The sequence below is a fragment of the Mesoplodon mirus genome, assembly GCF_964341445.2.
Source record: "Mesoplodon mirus genome assembly, chromosome: 12".
Classification (NCBI taxonomy): domain Eukaryota; kingdom Metazoa; phylum Chordata; class Mammalia; order Artiodactyla; family Ziphiidae; genus Mesoplodon; species Mesoplodon mirus.
The window spans coordinates 98,123,525-98,148,018 of record NC_138988.1 but is presented as its reverse complement, the minus strand read 5'-3'; the positions used below and the strand labels follow the sequence as shown (position 1 = coordinate 98,148,018).

The 24,494-nt window shown below is 41.4% G+C and overlaps 1 protein-coding gene across 1 annotated transcript in view; it reads right to left on the bottom strand.

Moving 5' to 3' along the window:
• The window catches only part of NEDD9 (neural precursor cell expressed, developmentally down-regulated 9), a 297,774-nt gene that overhangs the window by 186,343 nt on the left and 86,937 nt on the right, over positions 1-24,494 (bottom strand). Inside the window, exons 3-4 of the mRNA XM_082638858.1 lie at positions 20,569-20,619; positions 15,924-16,050 (exon numbers count right to left, since the gene is read on the bottom strand). The gene's annotated coding sequence lies outside the window, so the exon portion shown is untranslated. The remainder of the gene's footprint in view (positions 1-15,923; positions 16,051-20,568; positions 20,620-24,494) is intronic.

Genomic DNA, 24,494 nt, shown 5'->3' with positions numbered 1-24,494 from the left:
GGGCTGCTGTGAGAATTGAATGAGTTAGTATATGTATTCAAAGAGCACCTGGCACAATAAATAAGTAAACAGCATATGCATGCTTACCGTTATTATTAGTGGCAAATTATACATAACTTCAGTCCTTGGGTTTTTTTTTTCCTTTTTTGCCCCACTTCCCACCCCTTGCTGGTGCCTAGGAAATGACTTGAGGGCATAGAGGATTGAGGGAAGAGGGAGATGGTTTGAATGACTGATATTCGGAAATGATGTGGTGGTGACTGATGTTTCTGCTCCTGCCTGCTCCATCCCCGAGACAAGGACACGGCTGTCCTTGGCCTTCCCCTCATCTTTACACTCTGCTCATGTTGTCTGTTGCACTCTTGTGACTTCTGTTTTCTTGTTGTTTTGTTTTGTTTAGTTTTAATTTCCTGTAATACTTCTCTGAAACTCAGATCCACGTTATTTATTTTTAACTGTCGAGCTGGCCTGAATCATGCTAAGAAATACTCTGTCCGTAAACAGATGCTACCTTTAAACAAAGAAACAAGAACTCAGCTCAATGCCTTGTGCCATTGGGACTTACAAATACATCAACAATAAGAAGACCTACATTAATCTTTATACATGTACAGAATTAGCAAACTTCATGGTACAAATACCATTAAGGTACTCCGTTTTTTTTCATTCTCTTCCCTCTCCTTAAAAAACTGTTCTTGAGTACATGCTATATATCAGGAACTGGTCCAGACTTGAGGTGGAGTTGTTCTAAGTTTTTATTTTATAGTGCAGAGTATTTATTCATGATAAATCAGTAGAGGTCAGAGACGTACAGACAGTAAATCATTGTTTCAAAACACTCCTCTGCTTTTCCCCTCGGTAACATAGTATTTGCTTCATTAGATGTTTATGCAGTATAAATGTAAATGCTAAATTTTAGGAAAAATATGTTACAGTTATATAGTGTAACTTGAAGATTCATGCTATCTAGTTGTTTCCATAAGTCCATGATACCCTAGATATTTTTAAAAAACTAAGCTTGGGCTTCTTTGAAATAAAGTCCTTGAGTTTGGCAACTTGATTATCCTTAACTCTGTTATTTCATCTACATCCTCATGGCTTCTTTCCCCACTTCGAGCTGCCTGGACCTCCCACTGCTGAGCTCTTCGGGATGGAGAGAGGGCACATCTGTCAAGGCAAACTAAGGAGCTCAGATTTTGTCCAAAACCAGATCAGATTTGTTTGCAAAAAACAAGTTGAATATTTTTCCCACTTGGAAAGATGGAAGTTTCCTATGTCTGTTTTCCTACTTACAGTCTTAGATTTCCTTCTTCTTTTGTGTGTGTGTGTGTGTGTGTGGTTTGTTTTCTTCTTTTGATTAGTGGCAGGTTATGCCACATATCAAAATTCTGACAAACCACAGATGGTTCTAACAAAAAACAAACAAGTGTAATTTGTAATCACTGTATCCAATGAAGACTGTGTTTACATTTTCATCTTTATTTACACAGTCTTCTTGACTGCTTTAATTAGCTTCTTCATGCCATCTCAGATTGCTGGAATCTCAGCACCACAGAATGGTTTATAACTACCTGTTAAGCAGTAGCCAAACTCCAGGCAACGGTTTTGAATCTGTCATGGATATTTGGTCCAAGCAGGGCCAGCTGTACAAAGTAGGGGCTGAGGGGTGAAGGAGAAAGAAGTGAGGAGAATTTGAGAAGATAAAAAGTTTAAAAAGTCTATGGCCAAGTTGTGTCCGTGTGTGTGTGTGTGTGTGTGTGTGTGTGTGTATTTATGATTCCATTTGCTTGACTCATTTCCCTCCACAACTGAAGACAGTATTAGCCCTGGGGAATCAGCTGCCCACTAAGGAATTTAAATGAATATGCTCAAGCATTGGTCTGGCACGTTTTACGATCAGAGTTGTCTAGTGTTATAACGTATGCCTCCTCCCTTCTCGGGACTGTGAGTTGGTCTTGTGGTTTTCATTTTTAGATGAAGAAATTAGAGTTCAAAAAGCTCCAGCTCATTTGTCCATTCGATAACTATTGTGGACCTGCAAACTCCTCTGATCTTTCCCGCACATTTTTGATATATCAGTTCACAAGACTCAGGGCCTGCACTCAAGAAACTCATAGCTTAGTTGGTAGATTATCTAGTGAGATCACGATTCCCCTTAATGGGTTCACTCACGATATTAAAAGCATTTATTGAACAAGTGCTATGATAAATAAAAAATGAACGAAAATCAGCTCCTAAGAGAAATTACAGTCTAGTAGGCATGACAAAATGAACCTTATTCACCTTCCTCTTTTGTTCTCTTGCTGCTTACAACCCTCCTGTTCCCTCTCTTGTAACAGGACGTCTTTGTCTTCCATCTCTTCTGTTCTCCCGTCCATCAACCAGGTCCTAGAGTGTCGCACTCTTACATTGCCAGAACCCCATGGAAAGCTATTTCAGTAACATGTTAATGTCGATTTCCTTGTTCTTGTTCTTCTGGGTGTTCACCCATTCCCAGCCCTAAGTGGAAGTTCAGTCTACTTTCTCTCATGCTTCAGAGCAACCCAGACTCACTGGGAAAAGTTAACAAAGGCCAAATTGTTTCCTGGCATCTCTCTCTCAATAACCTCAACTGAGGCCCTTCTGCTGCTCAGGAATCTTCTCACTCATTTCCTACTTTCTGTCAGGTCTTCTTTCCAAACTTTCCTCTCTCTCCAGAAGCCCTGAGCCCAGCCCTGAGCTCACACCATGCCGAGGTAAGATGCCGACGTGAGCTCTTTCAGCGTCCCTCGTGATCTCTGCAGAATTTCACTCTTTCATCCATCCAGATCCTCACTCTCTGCTCATTCTTCAATCCTTTGAATTATAGTTTCAATCATTATCATTGGATTAATAAAAATAGTAATAGCTACTTTTTTTTTTTTTTTTTTTTTTTGCGGTACGCGGGCCTCTCACTGTTGTGGCCTCTCCCGTTGTGGAGCACAGGCTCCGGACGCGCAGGCTCAGCGGCCATGGCTCACGGGCCCAGCCGCTCCGCGGCATGTGGGATCTTCCCGGACTGGGACATGAACCCATGTCCCCATCGGCAGGCGGACTTTCAACAACTGCACCACCAGGGAAGCCTGCTACCATTTTTGATGTTTATCATTAGGAGGAAAATGACATTTTCATAGATGAAACCATTCTTCTAGCTCACAGAATAGCTGTTTGAAGAAACATGGGTTCCAAGGAGAGCGAAAAGAAGAAAGACTGAATTCTTTTTAAGACAGAACTGATGACACACATAAAGGGTTTTGATTTATTGGAGGCATTCATTGCATTTAAGCACCTGGCAAACACCAAGCACTGATTTCTCCATTACTTATATCTCGATCACCTATCCCTCTACTAAATGATAACCACCTTTGACTTCCCAAAGAATAATTAGCAAAATCTTGTCAGTGTTGATTTCATCATAATTTTTAAATTAATTTTTTATATATACAACTAATAAATTTATATTGTAAAAAAACTAACGTTGAAGGTAAAATTAAAGTGCTTTCCAACCATCAACCCTAATTTCAGGTCTCGCCTCTGCTTTGCCCAAAGGGAACCCCTGCTACCTGTTTGGTATGTATTCTTCGAAGACATTTGCTAGGCATTTACACGAATATATGTAACCACTGTCAATGTGCAACGTGCACGACTGCAACCTTGCCCTTGAGTGCGCCCTTGTGCACAAACAGAACACAAGGCTGAAACCATCATATTATGCTCAGTTTCTGAGGGAACTGTACAAACTGCTGTTCTGGTTTCACACGAAATAGGAACTTGAAAGCAACACCTTATTCATAAGAATATACAAAATAAAATTACACTGTTGTTTTCGATGGTTGAAGAGATTAGACTCCTCCATCTATCTGACTTTTGACCATTTGTTTTCTAAATATACAAAAATGTGGATTTGCATCCAACTGGTTTGCCCCTGAGTAGAGATTCCCAGATCAAATACCAAAGGTTGATTAGTCATTTGATAAGGTGATTTTTCTGGATGTTCCTTTATGCCTCCACAATCACTGAACCAAAAAATCAAGTCAAATCATGCCTCTCCCCAGGTAGGTTTGCTGCCCTGACAGTGACCCAGTCCCAGGGAGGGACTGCCAAGTATCATGATAATTTACAGCCCCTTTTTGCTCTGCCATGGCTGGTTCTTTAGCTTTCCTTTCCCTTGAGCACGTCCTCCTCCTGATTCTCAGAGCAGCCTCCATTTCACAAGCCCGTATTGACAGATTCCTACTCTAAAGACTTAGAAATATTTTTTTACTGATTCCTGGTACTTAAAGCCCCAGCACACTTGTTCCCTTTAGTTTTTAAATAAGTATTTTACTCTAAGACAATAGAAATTCTAAAAAGAAATCCAACTTATCCCTCCTCTATTTTCACCACAACTTTTTCTATCGTATAAGTGAAAAGCCCTGGACCCACAGGTTCACAGGAACCCTTAATACTTAGTGCCTTAATTCTATCCACTCTTCTTCTTACTTTGCCTCCTTCCTTTCATGCTCAGCTTTCCTGAAAGAGTTGTTTCGTCTACCCTGTGTGCTCCCATGGCCACACCTTCCACTCCCTTCTTCCTCACTGCGTTCCCTCCATCCTGACCTCTGGCTCCCACCCCCAGCTCTGCATGCAGTAGTCTCTGATAAGGTCACCCATGGCATCCTAAATGGTGAAACCAAAAGACATCACAATGGCCTTCCTCTGTTGCATTTTAAATGACTAATCACTTCTTTCCTCTCAGACCCCTCTTTCTTTCTCTGGGGGATCCCGCTCAGCTCAGTTCACTTCCTTCACAGTTCACTACATCCCCCCCCCCGCTTATTGCTACTCATGCTCCGCCGCTGGACCTCACATATTTTCACGCTACTTCTCCCTCTGGATGGGCCCCTCTACTCGCATTTAGGTCTGGGGCAAGTCTTCTCCTCCTGACTCTCCACGAATGTCATTATCATCCCTTCAGTCTCTGTCTTAGTCAGTTCTAGCTGCTTTAACGAAATTCCATGGGCTGGATGGTTCAAACAACCAAATATTTATTTTTCACAGTTCTGGAGGCCAGAAGTCTGAAACCAAGGGTGCCAACATAGTCCTGGTTTGTAAATGGCTCTCTTCTTGCTGTATCCTCACATGGGGGAGAGAGATGATCCTTCTTTGTCTCTTCTTATAAGGACACTAATCCCATTCATGAGGGCTCCATCCTCATGACCTACGTACCTCCCCAACGACAATCTCCTAATGCCATCACATTGGGGATTAGGCTTCAACATAAGAATCTTGTGGGGGGGGGGACATAAACATTTAGTCCATAGCAGTCTCTCTGCCCTAAAACATTACAAACATCTCCTTGCTTCTTAAATCTAACCTGTCACCAAATCCTGTTATTTAAAAAATTAAATCGTAAATCTTGTTGACCAATTCAATACATGCCCACTGCTGCTACCTTAGTTTAGACTTTCATTGCTTGGACTGTCACAACAATTTCTAACTGTGACAGGGCACAAGGTGGGTCCTCAGGAGACATTAGTTGAATGAGCATCTCCACAATACTAGATGTTCTCATAGAAAAATTTCAAATCTCCTCATGTCACTGTCTGTTTAAAATCTTCCACCAACTCCCTGTTGCCTACAAAACAAAGTGAAATGACTTAGTTGGTGAATCGAGATCCATGCTCTCTTCTTCGATTCTTTCCTGCTTATCCACACCTAGAGTTCCTCTCACCTTCCCATCACCCTGCACTGCTCACTCTTCCCTAGTATTTCATGTCTTCTCATGATTTGGGGATTGTAAAGGCTGTTCCCCTACCTAGAATGCCATTCCTTCTTCTCTTTTCAGTGACATGCTTCAACACTGCACTCCCCTGGACAGAGAATCTTTTCCCCCTTTCACTGTCACCAAAACTTCTATTATTGTGCTCATCACATAGTATCATAATAGTGTGTCTGTTTCCTTGGACTTCAAGGCTCCAGATGGCAAGGAACTCTTGCTTATTCATTTTGTTTAGACCAAACTAAACATTTTACAAAGTGGTCTGTAGAGGTCTTGTATGAAAATCACCCACAAGGTGGTTGAATATAGATCCCCAGGTCCCACCCTTGAATTGCTGAATCAGTTTCTCTGGGGAGTGGAACCCTCCCAGCTAATTCTTATGCACACGAACATTTGGGGACACAGTTACAACATCCAACAAACATTTGATGAATAAAGACATGATGAAAAGTGCTAAGATCTCTACTCCTGAAAATCTGCTCTATTTCCTTCATTCCCCTGGGGTGTAGTTTGGCTGGAGACAGGTCCAGGGAATTTGGCTCGGCCGCAGGTCAAAGTGACCTAATGGGAAACAGCTTTGCGTTATTCTCTAATCAGGTCATGCAAAGCACCTATTGTCCTGTCTAAATGCGAAATTAGGTTTAGGGCCATTCAAAGCCCTGAAGATGGTTGGTCGTGATAAGAGCTAACAAATTCTTGCTCAAGTGAGAACTGGTATTTCGGGCATGCTCTGCGATTTTAACCCACCAAAGCCAAGTTCTTAACCTTAAGTGGTTCAGAAGTACCTTCAAAGGAGCCTCGCTGTCTCATTTGCTGTGCTTATCACCAGTATTGGTAACTCTAATATCAGTTAATAGTCCTCCCCTATTGACATTGGGTGAGCTGTGAATGAGCCGAAGAGTTTTTAGACTTTGGGTGAGGCTGATGAACTTGTGAAGCCACAGGGTCTCTAAAATGTCCTTTTAAAATTTCTTCAGTAGATTTTTGAGCCCCATCAACATGACCTTGAGATCTGTCAATGCACCATACCAGGCCTAACAAAGACTAAAAAACGTGCAGTATCTAAGTGACCACAGGACTACACAAAGTACCTTCAACAAATGTTTGCTGGACTTAATATTTACCAAATAAATCTTACCAAAAGTACACATAACAACTTCTTTATTACACAAGTAACATATACTCATTGTTGAAACCAGCAAAGTAAGGAATTCAAAAAGACGACATAACCAATATTACACTGGAGTGTGTATTCATTTAAATGTTTTCCCATATATATGTAGAGTGATATTATAGTGGATTAGTTTACTATTGTTGCAGTAACAAGTTACCACAGAATTAATGGCTTAAGACAAAAGACATTTATCATCTTACAGTTCTGTAGGTTAGAAGTCCCACACAGGTCTCCTGGGCTAGTTAGTGTATAGGCGTGGCTGCATTCTTTTGGAGGGGCTAGGGGAGAGTCTGTTTCCTTGCCTTTTTCTCTTCTAGAGGTTGCCCATATTCCTTGGCTCCTGGCCTCTTCTTTCATCTTCAAAGTCAGTAATGTTGAACCTCTATGACTGTTCCTCTATAGTTACATCTCCCGCAACCTCAGCTGGGAAAAGTTCTCCTATTTGATTTTAAGAACCCACGTGACTAGCTTGGACTCTCATGGATAATATAGGAGCCCAATTCAAGGTCTCTAACTTCATCACACTTGCAAAATCCCTTTTGCCATGTAAAGTAACATATTCTTAGATTCCTAGAATTAGGACATGGACATGCTGGGGTCATTATTCTGCCTATCGCAGGTAGAGATTGAACATCTAATGTTCACGGAGGTTAAGTGACTTGCCCAAGATCACCAAGTTTGTAAATATTGAACCTAGTAGTTAAATTCTTTCAGATTGCAAGAGTTTGACACAATCAGATTCTCAGCAAATGGAGATATATGATGAAGGCATGTAAGGAACAACGGTAGGGAGTTGGCATAAACGTAGGACCGAGCCTCCCAGGAACTGGCACTCCATCCTCAGTCCACAGACCCCAGGATCTTGCTGACTCTCAGCAGCGGCCACCCACAGCACCACACGAGGCCAGTGCCTGTCTCTTAATGCTTCTCATACCCTTTTTAGCTCCCTCCAAGGTCCTGCTTAGCTTCTTAATCTTAAATTCTACTGATTCATGGCTTTAGCCCACTGTCTCCTCTCCATGAGTCTCTTGGTTTTTGAACCCTTCTGTCACTTGTATTTTTCTCTCTGTGTCACCTTCATACTTCTTAAGAGAAAGGATCTGATAGAGTCCATTGGCCACTACAGGGCACTGGACACCCCTGTCCTATAGAGGGCTCCCACTGGATTATCCCATTGGCTGTTGGTCAGCTTACGGATGGCCATCTTCAAAAACAACTGCCCCTTCCTGGTTCCATCAGCCAGGATCAGGGGGTCAAATGTGATGATCTGTTTGTAAGAAATCACTTAGGGTCCCTTCCCTCAGAACAGGGCCATGAGCAAGTGGGCACAAAGAGACTCTTCTCCAAAGCCTCGGCCAGGATGTCTTCCCCACGCACCCCTGCATACACTGCAGCTGAACCATATCTGGGAACCACAACTGGAATAATCTAGCTGAATGAAAGAGTATAAGCAGGGGCTGAACAAGAGGAAGAGACAGTGCCCAGAACTAATACTGAATATGGACATTTTGAAAACGATTTAGGTAATTGTTTTTAGTACTTTAAGGCCCTAATTGCTGATCTTCAACAAAAAGCCCACACAGGCTTATGAAAGTTCTAAAATTATATCATATTTATCAGTTACCAGGACCTCAACTTGCTTCCACAAACCACATAGGGCCTTGTGAAATGAGGCTTTGGAAAGGGGACCCTGATGTTTCTAAATTTTCACCCATTTGTTTCTCTATCTGCATTTCCTCTGAAAGGGGAAAGTGGCCTCATTAATTTGGAAAGAATGAGTCTAAACATGTTTCAGAAGGAGAAAAACTCTCTTGGGCATGCTGAAGCCCGTCTCCCCCACCGCCCCACCCGCCCTTCCTGATGGAAGAATGTTGCCATAAAACTTTCATCTGATATTTCCCACAAAAATGTGAGCTGTGGTCGCAGCTCAAAGATGCCAACACAAATCTCGAACACAGCCACCTCCTGACTGAAAACACAATCTAGGCTGTTCTTTAGTCTGGACCTCGGTAACCGGGGACACAAATTGATTTTAAATTTCAATTAATTACATGGGAGGAAATGGCCGTCTGATAGACAGAGGTCTTAACATAAAAATTTCTCCCTGGTGACAGAGTACTGAGATGCTGCCATGTTACACACACAACCAGGGTTTTTTCCATGTGGTGTGCTCTTTTTTTCTCCTCCTCTTGTGCTTTTAGAGAGAACGCCAATGGCATGTTGTCACCTCAATTTTCTATACCCTGTAATAATTCATTGAATTCATTCATCTTTACTCTGAAATACACAACATTCTTCATGCTGGCAATCAAAACATATTTTTTTTTGAGCAGTTACCACTGTGTTAGGAGCTGGGAATAAACCAGTGGGTAAAAACGTACATAGTATATTGTGTATATTGGATGCTTTGGCTACAAATAATGTAAAAATAGAACTTAAAGTGGCTTGAACAATAAATACCTGTTGCCTCACCAAGCAAGAAGTCTGGGGGTAGATCAATGAATATCTTCATGTCAGTTTTATTCTCAGGTGGTTGGTTCCCTCACAGTTGCAAAGTGGCTGCAATAGCTTTAGGTAGTACCTTCTCAACCACATCCAAATGCAAATAAATACATAAATAAATAAAGCCAAAATGAAGACACTCCCTTTTTTGGGTCCCACTCCCCAGCATAAATGCCCTCACGTCTTAGGAGGCAGAACTGCATCACAAGCCTGTTCCTGAGCTGATCAACAGCAAGACAAATGAAATGGCCATAATTTGCTTAGACTAGTCAAATTTTGGCTCCGGGGATTAGGAAAGGGCTCAGTCTTTGCTGAAGCACAGGGTTACCCCATACACAAAGAAAATCCAGTTCTGTCAGCAGGAAGATAGGATTAGCTACTGGATAAGAAACCAGCACGTCTGCCTCTGTGGAACTTCCAGATGACATAGGAGCGACGGGAAAAACACTCCCCAACATACATGTTTTTCATAAGGAGTCCAAAAGACAGAGGTTCCAGTATCCGTTAGTAGTTACAAGATCTTGGGTTAGCCTCCTGGAACCTCAATTCCTGAATATGTAAAATGGGAAATCATATCTATCTCACTGGGTTGCTCTGAGGATCAAATATATTAGTACTTGCAAAATACCTAGCACTGTGCCTGGCCCATAGGAATTGCCCAAAACATGCCATTTCCTTCTTCAAGGCCCTCAGGCTGCTCAAGTCTAAATGGCTGGATAACTGACAAGCCAATGAGCCTGTATTCTGATTGATAAGCACAGGGATATTAGGATTTACAGAGGCTTCCTGGGGGAGGTATTACTATCACAGTTGCCAGGAACCATTAAGGTCCCCAAAATGCTTTTGCTACCTCCAATGGGTCCTTTCCATTTTTTCCTATTACTTTATTTTTCTGCAGCCTTGCTACTCTTGTCAATCCCCTTTCCTTTGGAACTCTATCTTCCCTTGTGTTCTGTGACGATTTTATCTGGGTTTACCGCCTTCCTCTCTAGCATCTCCTTTCCATGCTCCCTTAAAAGGTCCTCTTTATGGCCTTCCCCACAACTGTGTTCTCCACCCCTGCTGCAATCTCACCTGTTGATCCCCGAAGTGAGATTTCATCCTGTCTTATAGCCTCAATTCCTAGTTATATATTTACGACACATATTTCTTTCATCCATTTTTAGTCAATCATGTATTCAACAAGTATTTATTGAAGGCCTGGTACTATATGCCCATTACTGTTCTTCATGCTGGAGATCTAGCAATAAATAAAACAGACCAAACCCTGCTCTTGCGAACTTACATACTAATGAAGAGACAGATAATGAATAAACAAACATTTCCTGTTAGAGATGAAGTAAGTGCCATGGAAAACATCATGCTGGGTACGTAGGGAAGGAAGGTCAGGAGGGAGAGACAGCTCCTTTACAGGGTGCCTAGGAATGCTTCTTTGATAAGACATTTACACACAGACCTGAAAGGTGTGATTGACCAAGACATGAGGCATGGCAGCGGGAACAAAGAACACAAGTGCCCTGCAGTGGGATCGAACTTGGCATTGTCAAGAAACCCTCAAGGGGCTAGAATGAAGTGATCCAGGGGAAAGAGGAAGGAAACAGATCAGGGGGCAGTGGGAAGGGTTTCACGGGCAATGTCAGGGCTTTGGCCTCGCCTTTGAGGGAAATGGAGAGCCATGGGTTTTTTTTGTTTGTTTGTTTGTTTGTTTTAATTTTTAAAATTTATTTCTGGCTGTGTTGGGTCTTTGTTGCTGCGCTCGGGCTTTCTCTAGCTGCAGAGAGCAGGGCCCACTCCTCGTTGCAGTGCGCGGCTTCTCATTGTGGTGGCTTCTCTTGTTGTGGAGCATGGGCTCTAGGGCACACAGGCTTTGGTAGTTGTAGCATGCGAGCTCAGTAGTTGTGGCACATGGCCTTAGTTGCTCCGTGGCATGTGGGATCTTCCCGGACCAGGGCTCGAACCCGTGTCCCCTGCATTGGCAGGCGGATTCTTAACCACTGTGCCACCAGGGAAGCCCGAGCCACTGGATTTTAAGAAGAGTGATAGGATTTGACTTACACCCTTAGAGGATCACTTTGGTGTCTCTGTTAAGAAGAGACCCTGGAGGCCAGAGCAGAGGCAGGAATTTCTGTTAGGAGACAACTGCAATAATCAAAGCAAGAGACGATGAGGGCTTGGATCAGGATGGTAGCAATGCAGTGCTGAGAAATGGATGAATTTTGGCTCTAATTTGAGGTGAGATCAATAGGACTTTCTGTTAGATGTGGGAGTGAAGGAAAGAAACCAAGGTTAAGCCCAAAGGTTTGGGCTCTGGAAAGTGGAAGAAGGAGTGGTCATTTTCAGAGATAAGGAAGGCTGTGAGGGACCTGGTGGGGAGGGGAGAGTTAGATTAGGGGCAGGCTAAGTTCTACACGGTTCGTAGACCCTGTGTAGCTGTTGAGAAGGAAGTAGGATATATGAATGTGGACACCAGGGGAGAGGTCTGGAGATAGACCTTTGGGAGTCACCAGCATGTAGGGTGACATGAAGCAGTGACACTGGGTGAGATCACCAAGGGTGTGTTTTCGAAAAAGGGAAGCAAACTGACGAGTGAGCGTTGGGCGTGTGACATGGAGAGGCTGGGAGAGGACAGTCACCAGGAGAGGAGACTGAGAAGTGGCCTGAGACAAAGGACCGCCGCCAGTGTGTGGCGCCCTGAAAGGCCAGCAAAGAGTGTCCAGGGGGACATGAAGTGTGTCAACTGCTGAAAGAGGAAGTACGACGGGGGCTGAGAACTGCCCGATGGATTTGGGGATGCGGAGGCCACCGATGACCTTGACAAAGCAGATTCAGTTGTGGGTGGGAGGGAATGGGAGAAGTTGGAGGCTGCAGTGTAGACAACTTCTCCAAGAGCTTTGCTGTAAAGCAGAAGAATGGGGTGATAGTGGAAAGACAGTAGAGGGTCAAGGGAGGCTTTTTTTTTTTTTGGTTTGGTTTGGTTTTATGATAGATTTAATATGCTCGAATAATAGACAATCTAATAGGAAAAATTTTATGACACAGGGAAACGGGAGTGAATTGTTGGAGTGAGGTCCTTAAAAAGGGTAAGGGGATGGGATATAGGAAATAGTGGAGAGGTTGGCTTCTGTCAAGAGTTTAGTTAAACTACTCCATGGCATTTCTGTCTCAGCACTCCAGTTGTTTGGCCAAGTGACCTGCAGGGGCCTTAAACGGACACCAGCCCCTCATACCAGCCCATAGCCTAAAGAATAGCCCACAGAGTCACAAGCAAATGTAAGTTCCTGATATGACTTCCCCAGAAGCCCTTGTGATCAAACAGGCTTCCCTGTCTCCCAGGGCCTTCCCTTTGTGTGCCCCTTAGATAAGACCCCATGGAGCTTACCAAAACCACACTCATTTTGGTTTCAATTGACCAATCTGGCCTTAGCCTGGGAAACTCAAGGCACTCCCTCCATGACCTTAATAAAGGCACATGCCCCAGGACCTGTCACTCTCACAGCCTGTACCCTGTCTTGACCTCCCCTCATGGCCCCTGGCGGCCTGCCCAGTACTCCCTCCAGGACCGATGAGTAATGAACCTATTTCAGTGTTTCTTGTGGTCTCTTGCTGAACATCATTCACCATCTCACACCCTGTGCTTTCCTTAACAAATGCTAACAAAGTTGTTAACAGCTTCTCCTGAAGAGGAAGGCCAGACTACAGGTATAGGGGTGTGAGTGGGTGCATGACCGATGCTGACCCTTCTATTTTTTCCTGTGAAATAGAAAATAAGGTTATCAGCCAGGTCTGAAGTCTGGGGAGGAGGTGATGGAGGTTTAAGGAGAAAGGATAGGATGTGAGATAGTCATCTTGAAGAGTGAATGAATTAGGGAAACGTGGTAGGGTCACTGAATCAACACTGGCTACTGCGTGTTGGCTCCCATATCTGTTTTTGAACACTGGTATTGCTCCTGAGCTGCAAACTCATATATCCAGCTATCTACTGGTATTTGTCCCCTGGCTTTCTCATGGGAAAATGAAAGCCGTTCTCTCTCTGCCCACCTCCAGCCAATCCTCCTATGCTCCCTATTTCAGTGACTGTCACTCCCATGCCCCCCGCCCCCCGTTTCCAAAGCAGAATAATAAAGCCTTTGAATAACTCATAAACTAGTGTAGGAAAATATTTCTTATTTTCTGAGGTTGAGAACACTGGAAGAGAATCATGGTTTGGAAGGACCATTATTAGTTCAGTTTGAACATTATCAACTTGAGATATCAGTGAGAGATCCAATTGGAAGTGGTGAGTAGTTCAGCTGATACACATTGGGTGGCTGACTGATTATTCCTTTAGTAATTAGGAGGTGTGCATAAGGCCACAGTTCGCCTGGGGCTCCTGTTAAAATGCAGATGGTGATTCAGTAGATTTAATGCTAAGCTTCAGAGTCTGTAGTTCTAAGAAATTTCCAGATGATGCCAACAATACAAGTTCACAAACCTCACTTTGAGGGGTAAAGGTTAGGAGAAAGAAACCCATGCAGATCATTTCAATTTAATGTGTTCAGAGTTATAATAAAAAGGGAACTACATGGACTTAGTTCAGCATAAGAATTAGGCAAAACCATGGAGACTGTTCCCTGGCAGGCCAAGGAATGTGTCCTCAGTTCTGAGAAGTATGTAGAACCATGCAAGGATTTGAACAGAGCATAACATGGTTCTATTGCAAAATGCTCATTGAAGGTCAACCATGTGTCAATTGCTACCTCAACAGCTGTGATAACGCTGTGAACAGGGAAACCGGGGATCTTGCATCCTGGAGGGGTTAGGGAGCTCATAGTAAGCAAACCAATAAATAAACAAGGACATTTTAGATTGTAGAAGTGCTGTAAAGAAAATAAAAAGGATTCACGTGATTGAGCCTGGGGGGACTGCTCTAGTGGGAGCAGTTGTTGAGCCAAGAGGTAACCACGCAGTGGAACCAGTCAGTCCTGCAAGGATCTGGGGGAAAAGCATTCTGGGCAGAAGGAACAGCAAGGTGGTGGCCGTGAGGCAGGTCAGAGTGACTGGAGCCTAGCTAACAAAGGGAAGTGGTATGAGATGGGGTAGGGAAGATGAGCAGGGGCCAGGTCATGTGAGGGATTTGAAAGCTGCGCTAAAGAGTTTGCATTTCATTTTAATGTGGGAATGAAATAATCCAATTTTTAAAAGATAATTTTTGCTACTCTGTGAAGATTGTATTGTCCGTATGTTTGTTAGGTCCGGTGGAACATGGATTCCTTGGACATGCTCAGAACTGTACTTTAGAAAGATGAATCTGTCAACAACTTATAAAATAGCTCAGAGAAGAGAAGCTCTTCAGAAATGTGTACAATTGAGAGTTAAGGACAGCATGAACTGGGGAAATCAGACTCACACTTCCAAATGAGGCTACAGGAAGCAAGATGAGAGATTCAAATAGTACTCAACGCTCTTAAGCTAGGACCTTCTCATTAACTCCCTTGTTTAATCCTTTCTACAACCCCACAATGATGGTTACAAAAATCAGTTTCTGAGGTTTTAACCCGGGCCTATTGAAAGAGAGATTCAAGGGCATCTGGTTGTCAGTACATAAATGTACATAAATGCTTCAGGTAATTTTAAATTCAGGGGAGGTTGATTTGCTGTGTCTCCACCTCCTTCTGTCAAAAAGACTGAAGGTGGTTACCATTTCGTAAGTACCAATCGCTCTGTCTAACCCGTCCTGCTTTTCTTAAAACTCTGCTGATTAACTTACAACCTAAGTGGTGAGATTTCAGGATTCCAGGATGAATCCACAATGAAAATAGCAACAAGTAAGCTTCTGGAGCTTGCTAAAGAAGTCTCTGCTCCTTGCTGGGGTTGGTGTGAATCTTTGCTGGGGTTATGAGGTAAAGGGAAACCTTGATGTAATGCTCTCAGTTGCAGTCCTCATTTGTATTTTCATGTAAATGAGTTTCAGATCCTTCTTGAGCGAAAATTTTGGCTGGGAAACTATGGACAGTTCTGTGCCCAGAGTTGGGGGCGAAAGGCTTGGGGAGTAGAATGGGGAAGGGGAAAGGGGAAGGAGGTGGCACAGGGCACTCAACTTCACTTCCTTCCCGTGTTTGCGTGGAGCCAGGAAACAACCACCCATCTCCTTCCTGAGCCCGAAGGCTCTTAAAATGTTTGCTGAAGAAGAAAAAATAATCTGGTTTTATAACTTTGCATTAGCTGTGCTTGTTTAGATTCTCATGTGAACCACGCATCTGGATGGTTACCTTAAAATATGCATTTCTTTAAAAAGAAAACTCTGATCTGCATTTTGACCACTTTCCCTTGGTGTTGCTGCTGGGCTGTGTTCAGCCATCTCCAAACCAGAAAAGGTCTCATGGGCACAGGGAAGCTACAAGGTAGGGCAGGGCGAACTGCACACTTGACATTCAACTTCATAGAAACAGGGAGATGACAAAAGTGGAAGGAAGGAAAGTCATCACTTACTGAGTGCCAACTGTGTGCCCGGGTCTGCTTGGACACATCTCGCGAAGGCTCTCTCAGGGCCTCCTCATTTCCTCTGGTTCTCGGAATCTCCAGTATTAGAGATGAGCCCAAATGGTGAACACACCTCCTGCCAAGTCATTTATATGAGTATTAGTAATAACTAATATTTATCAAGCATATAATGCATGCCAGGTGCTTTACAGGGACTCCTTCATTTAGTACTCTCCACATCTTAGGAGGTGGTTCTCATTCATATATTCATTTCCAGATAAAATAACTGAACCCTAGAGATTCTAAGTGACTTGTCCAAAATCAACGGTGCTGTGATTCAAACCCAGGCCACCAGATTCTTAAGATCACATGTTGAGTTGTTATGGGATATCACATGTCACTGAGACAGTAAAGTCATAAAATTATACCTGCTCTGGGTATAACTTGCCTGGGGGTTTATCTCTGAGGTCTTTAGGTCCCTTAATTTTTGTCTCCTTTTTCTCCCTAAAGGCATCCTCTCTTCACTTAAGGTACCTACAGCCCTCCTATATTGTATACCTCACTACAGTACCACCTCTTTTCTGAAAAAATTACCTAGTATAATTCACTCATTTACACTGATGCTATCTATGCCTTCTAGGCATAAGTGCATTTAAAAAATTTTTATCTCTAACTATAAAGAGGTGTTTTTTGGGTTTTTTTCTGAGAATTTTCAGCTATCAACTCAGGGATAAATGATCCGTTTGTCTCTACTATGGTCTGGGGATGTCTTCGGCTGGTGACTGGTTGGAATATCTAGGTGTAAGAACTTCCTCTCAAGGGTTTCCTGCTTATCCGGAGAGGGTGAGCTCCAGAACCAGTCACAGGAAGTGTGTTCTCTGAGTGATGTGAGTTAGAGGAACAGGTGTCCTGGCCTCATTAGCTCCGGGACCTGTGATTCTGAGACACTAAGCCTACTCTGCCTGAGCATTCATTTATTCATTCATTCATCAAGTAAGCACGGTCACTTCGAATGGCACCGGGGATGCTCTGATAACCCAGACAGACATTGTTCCTGTTGCCACAGAGTTCACAATGCAGAGTAAGAGACAGACATTAAGTAAGAAATTTCAATGAAAAATGGGCATATTTCATCTCCCATTGGTCCTTTTCCTTCCTCTTCCTTTCTTACTCCATTGACATTATAATTTTTCTCCCATCCTTTTGCCCCAAGGCTCCCAGATGCCATGTATCCAGAACCTTCCTTCCACCCTTGTGCCAATATCCCATCTTGGACTTTTCTATCTCACTTTTGCCTAGTGGGTGATTATTACATTTGGTCCGCTCACTGCCAGCCAGAAAACCCATGGCTTGTGACCCATTTTGATCTGCCATGAGTCTTTTGGTCATTTTAAACACACAAAATTAGGAACAGTGTCAAGAACAGGGAATAGTTGATGATCAACTTCAGAGTATCCATTAATTAATTCATTAATTCATTTAGCAAGCATTACATAGCTGGTATCTGCCAGGAATTGAGGTATATGGATGGAAAGGAAAAACACATTTTCTGCATAGTAAAAAAAATAAAAATTTCCAAAGGAAAGGACCCCCATCTATCTTCTTCATGACCCTGTCCCCAATATTTAGCACAAGGTGGGAACTCAATAAATATCTGTGAAATATAAGAATGAATTCATATTTTGGCTGAAAAGACAGATATATAAAGAACCATAATAAGGTAGGATGACCATTCATTCAATAAATATTGATTGAATATCTCTAAGTGTTACATAATATGTCAAACAAGACAGATGCTGTCCTTGCCCTTATGAACCTTACAGTTAAAAATTTGCACAAATAAGTATTGGAGTTATGATAAGTAATGTGAAGAAGTGTAGGGTCTAGAGAGCATAAAATATGATATGTTTACCTGGCTCATGAGAAAGCCCTATAACTCAATAAAGCTCAGATTACTTTTGAAAAACTGAAAGATTAATATGGTTGAAACATTTTGAGTGGGGGAAAGGAGAGAGTGGAAAGAGCAAGGTTAGGAAGAAAAGCAGAGATTGGATCCCCACGGTGTTAAGGCGAGATCCCCAGATGTGAGGGCAAGTTAAGGGTTCAGTGCTTATCTTGAGAGCAGTGAGAAGCTTTTCTAAGATTTTAAGAGCAAGATATGATGGGTTTTAATTTTTAGAAAATCACTCTGCTTTGAAGATAAAGAATGGGAAGAGATCAAGAGCGGACAGTAGGAGACCAATTAGGAGGCTACTGCAGTAATCTAGGTATGAGGTGACATTGACTTGAACTAGGAGGGTGATACTGGAGACAGAAAAAAGTGGATGGATCCAAAATATATCTTGGTTGTAAAATCAATACAACATGATCATTGGATTGTGGGTGGGTGGTGGTGACAGTAAAGGAGAGAGGTTGTCACGCATAACTCTGGTCAATCCCATAAATGTTGGTGTCATTTTCTGAGATTGAAAATACTGGAGGAGAATCACGTGTTTTGGAGGAACATTGGGTTCCTAACCTAGTTAGGTTTTGGATACTATCACCTTGAGATACCTGTGCGAGATCCAAATGGAAATTTTAAACAGTTTAATGGATACATATTGTGTGACTGCCTGGCCCAGCATTCTTCCTCTAGCATAATTATGAGGTGTGCATGTGACCCAATCTAAGGCAATCGTAATATCTTGACTCCCAGGCCACAGGGATTGATTCATAGAGAAGTCATGTGAACATCAGTGGACCAATCAAATTCCTTCTCTTAGTCTGAGTGGACAGAAGAGAGATTTTTACACTCTGGTTGCAGAGCTGTGAGGATGTGTGTTCAGAGCTCTTAATGATTATGGGGATTATATTGGCTTAGAAAAATGAAAATAATGTGCAGAGAGACAGGAGTCGGAGAGAAAGGATCCTGAGAATAACAGAGCCCTCTTGCTTCTGACTCTGGTTTGGTGACATGAATGAAGAGTCAGCATGTGTCTATTAATCTTGCACTCTCTCTCTGACTCTTTCTGTTCCTCTGTCTCTCTTTCCTTTTTTTTTTTTTTTGGATGTTTGTCTGTTTTTTATCTTACGCTAGTTCTGGGTGGGATTTTATCACCAATGATCACGACAATGCTAGCAATACATACAGTTGGATTTATTAGCTAGAACTTGGCTGTAGACGTATTGTTGAGACTTGTTGGTATATCATTTGAGACAGGGAGTGGACAAGGTCACCAAGAAAGAAAGGAAAGACACAGAGCACTGAGGTCTAAGCTCTGACGAACTCTAACACTAAAGGTCCAGGAGAGGAGGATGAAGTCCCAAGGAGGTTGAGAGAAATGTCCTAAGTCATTGGAGGAAAACCAGCAGAATGTGGTGTCCCAGATACTAAGGGTGTTTTAAAGAGGTGGTGATCGACTACATAGAATGTTCCAGAGAGGGCAAATATGACAAGAACTGAAAGGCAGCCATGGGATTGGGCAGCACAGATGTCCTTGGTGCCTTTACCAAGAAAAATTTAGTGAAGTGAGAGGTCAGGAGCCAGGTGGAGTGGACTGAGGAGGAGATGGGGGTGAAGAAGTAAAGAAAGCCTGAGTTTGCAAACAATTCTTTTGAGAATCCTAGCTGCAAAGGGGAGGAATGGGTAGGATGGCACTGGAGAGGGAGATCAAAGGGGGATATTGTTTATTGTATTTATTTTTTTAAAGATGAGAGGTACTAAATTCAAATTATATTTAAAGGTCTATTAGAGCACAGAGAGAAAGCAGGTAACTCTGCTTGGGTGAGTAGAAGAAGGTCTCCCTGAGGAGATAACTGTGAGCTGGGTTTTGAAGAAAGAGTAAAACTTTTCCAGAGGAAGATGGCATTGCATGCAAAAGGAGATCGTAAGCCAACACACAATGCTGCATTTAAAGAATGGTCAACAGCTTAGAGCATGGAAAATTTTAGTCCTGGACCCTGTTAGAAGAAAGGAAAACCCATCCAAGACTTTTTCTACCTTTTATCTTTGTTCTCAATTTCATCTTTAAAATAATTGGTTAGACCAGATTATCTTTAAAGTCTGTACCAATATTAAAATCCATAGCTAATGGTGATCTGTCTTGAATGTTTTGTTAGACTGATAGCAATACTCCCCCAAATGAATATGCCACCACAGCTGTTTTCTGAAATTATGCTTTATATTGTGAAGCTTCCAGGAGGTTGGAGGCTCAGCTTAAAGTGGTCCCCTTAGAAAAAAAAAATCATGAAATATCTTTGAAGTCTACTGTGTTTTACCTTAAAGGTTCATGTGCATCCGATTCCTTAATATATTTGACATGAGTACTATTAAATTGTTCTATTATTCACTGATGCCCCAGGAAGATAGGCCAGCTACACCCTTTAGATTTAAATATTTCCACATAGTTATATGCATAAGCTCTGAGCAAGGCTGAACGTCCCTGGCTGGCTTCTATTTCCTAGACTTTCCTCACTTGCCCACTCACTACCAGCTTCATAGAGGCAGAGAGTCTGAGTGTCAGCTCTCTGCACAAGTGAAATATGGTAGAACCTGGGATAGAGAGGAAGGGAGCTTTAAGAGTAGCTTAAACTGAGTTAGTTGATCTTTATAAATGTCCTGTACCAGTGGGAATCAAGTAATTGCATTATGAGCCTTAGCATCTTAGCTACTCACATATCATAGGATTCACATCAACTTTGGTGTATAAAAGCCACATAAAATTGCCTGAAAGAAAAAAAAAACACACATTAATTGGATTCTTGGCAAAAGACTGAAAAAAATGTCCCAGACTGATGAAGCAAGTTATTTTTAGATAATTTTGCCCTAAAATATGTTGGTGCCTCTGTAAATGAGTTCATAACACATGCTAAAAACTCCTTTGGCCTGATCCTTTAAAAAAATCTCCATTTTTTCCTTTTTATTACATAATAAAATAAAATGAGCTGTCTCCCAGTGCCTTCTCTTAGAAGCATTCCTCGGCTGAAATGTCTTTTTTTCTGCTTCCATCTTCATGTTTACCTTCCTATGAGCCCCCTTCCTTTTTTCATATGCCCTACTTTTGTAACCTAAAGATATTGATAGAAATTTAAGTTCTTTCCACCATTCATTTAGTATTTCAGTTGTCCCCATTTTTAACCCATGAGCTCATCCTTATGATCCATCAGATTTCCTACATTTCAGCCCTCTGTCCTTTTTCTAATGAAAAAGTGGGGGACTAACACTTTATATGGCATTGCAAGGGAAGGATTAAGCCGCTGGTAGTTACAGAGATCTGGCTTAGTGATAAGAGATCTGCCAATGATTAGAAGACTTCACCTACTTGGTCTTAAGATGGAATTAGTCCAGATGGTGCCAATGGGAATTAAGGGACTGTATGGTCCCGGAGCAAACACAATGCCTGTCTTTTGGATGCTCTTAATCTCCCAGGTAAATGAGGGAAATAGGGCTTTCTGAGGCCTTGGCCATACATTCCCCGGTGATTATAGTACCAAATACTCATGATTCAAAGTGACTGGTTATCAGATACTAGACACATGTTCTAAATCATTAAAGGATTTAAAGGTCTGCTTGATGGTCCCATGTTACTAAAATTGATGAGTTTTAAAGTCATTTATTGTATTTCTGAAGCTGCATCTACAGAGGTATTCAATCATCTTGGTCATATATATCACTGGAAGGAAAGACAAATTTAATTCTTCAAGAAAGCATGACATGGATATAGATATGTTTCCTTAGTGTGTCCTGTTTACTTTGCTTACAGAACCTCTACTGTGTATATCCGGGACAAACTTCATCAACTCTATGCAAACAGGCATACTTATAGTGCTTCCTTCTTTATGTTTCTAGCAACCTAGAATTTGACATCACAGTTAAAGTACATTCTTAGTATATGTATTGCTTTCAGGGGCTAGGAAAATCCAGAGGCCCTCTGTACTCACATGACCTTGCCCTTTAAATTATTCCCTAAAAAACTGTCTGATGACAGAAACAATCAATTTCCAGTCTTCATGTGTAAGCTCAAATCTCTGATAAAATGCACATTGTCTGATTGAAACATTCTTTATATTGTTATCATTCATTTCGACTTTAATGTAAATGAAGATCCTGAGAAGTTGTGACTCTAGAGTTGAGGGGAGAGCTGGGGTTACTGGGTGATATTGGGTGATAATGAGGAAAGATTCGCTGAGGGTGGAAATGAATCAATCCTGACTTTGCTTAATTCAACAGTTGTGCATGAGATGAACTTGCTCTCAGTCAGGAAACTAGCGCAATTCCTCCAAAAGGAGGAGCTTCCAAACTTTTCTGTAACTAGGAATGGAATCTAAGGCCAGCTCCCATCTCTGGAGGTCCCATCCGTGGGCATCACCATCTATGTCAATGTGGGCAAATCAAAATGACTTCTTTTCAGAAACCTTAGGCATTTATATCCATCACACATTCTTTATGGCTAACTTTCTTGCTTCTGATTACAGATTTGACTCTCAAAAAGGAGTGATGCAAAAACTTCCTGTCAATCATAGAGTTTGCACATACAGTTTTCTTTTCTTGAGATGTCTTTGTCTGGTTTTGCTAACAGGATACTACTAGCTTTAGTATAATGAGTTGGAAAGTGTCCCCTTATCTTTTTGTTTCTGGGAAAGTTTATGAAGGGTCGGTATTTTTCTTTAAACATTTGATAGAATGCACCAGTGATACCATTGGACCTGGGCTTTTCCTTCTGGAAAGTTCTTTGATTACTACATTGTAGAGAAAAAGAAAGTAGATTAGTGGTTTTCTGATGACCACCTGGTAGTGGTTGATTGCCTAGTAACTGCTGAGGGGCTGAGGGTTTGTTTTTTGAGGGTGACGAAAATATTCTAAAATTAGTTTGTGGTGATGGTTGCACAACTATGTGAATATACTAAAAACACTGAATTGTTCACTTTGAGTGAGTGAACTCTATGGTATGTGAATTATATTTTGGTAAAGCTATTTAAAAAACAGGTATTGATTCTGTTCATCGTCTCTACTATTTCTGTTTTCAGTATATTATTCATTTCTGCTTTTTTTCTTCTTTTAAATTTCTTTAGGTTTGCCCTGTTTTTCTAGCTTAAGTTGCAAATTTAATTCATTCATTTTCAATTTTTAATTAGTTTACTTAAAGTTATATATTAACCTTTAAAAACATTTTAGCTGCATCTAACAATTTTTAAAGTAATACTTTTATTCTGTTGTAAATATTTTGTAATTGTCATACAGTTCTATGCCCCTAAAATTATAGCTTCCAAATACATAAAATATATGAATATTTTGCAATGTCTACTGTGATTTCTGTTTTTCCCCATGAGTTATTCAGGAGCACATGTAAAAGTTTTAAAAATATGTGTCTGTGTTTACTATCTCTTAATGGACTTTTATTTTCATTATTATGTAGTACCCAAAATTATTTTTTAATTAAAAAAATGTGTGTTGGGCCTGAAATTCTATTTTGTCTAATACTGATATTGTTACACAAAATTTCTTTGGTTATTAATTGAATGACACCACTTTTCCCATAACTTTTGATCTTTCTGTGTGATCATGCAATTTTGTTTGGTGTTTCTTATAAACAGCAAATAACTGTATTAAAAAATTCGATCTGTTTATCTCTGTCATTTATCAAATTCATTCCATTTTCATTGTTACAATCACTGATATATTTGCACTCATTTCTACCTCCTTATTTTTTTTTACTATATTTTTATTGGATTTAAATATATATGTGTGTGTGTGTGTGTGTGTGTGTGTGTATACATATACTTCTATGCTCTTTTTGGATAAAGTTGCTGAGTTTTATTTTTTTAGAAAGGTCTTTTTAAAAAATTTTTATTTATTTTATTTATTTATTTTTGACTGCATTGGGTCTTTGTTGCTGTGCGTGGGCTTTCTCTAGTTGCGGCGAGCGGGGGTTACTCTTTGTTGCGGTGTGTGGGCTTCTCATTGCAGTGGCTTCTCTTGTGGTGGAGCATGGGCTCCAGGCACGCAGGCTTCAGTAGCTGTGGCTCACGGGCTCTAGAGCGCAGACTCAGTAGTTGTGGTACATGGGCTTAGTTGTTCCGCAGCATGTGTGATCTTCCCAGACCAGGGATTGAACCCATGTCCCCTGCATTGGCAGGCGGATTCTTAACCACTGCGCCACCAGGGAAGTCCCAGTTGCTGTGTTTTTGTTTTTGTTATTGTTGCTGTTGTTTTAAATACTCTCCACACATCTTTTCTCTCTACTCTGTTGGTTTGGAAGTATTTCTATTATTTTAATTTTATTATTTCTATTACTTTAATTACCATCTCCAATCTTTGACCGTGATATTTTTTCCAAAGTCTAAATTTATTCAAGAAATTTTGGAATGTTACAATCTCTCTGGGCATATTTAACTACTCATTAAAAAACTACTTCCTGGAGTTTTCAAACTTTCCCCCCAAAATGCTAAAATAGCTTTTAAAATTGTTGATATTTTATTAAATTAATCAACATGTTTTATTAATATTATGTTTATCACCATTTCTTGTATCCCATACCCTCTCTCTGGGTCCATTTTTTTTTAACTTAAATATATCCTCTAATATTTGTGCTCATAAGCATC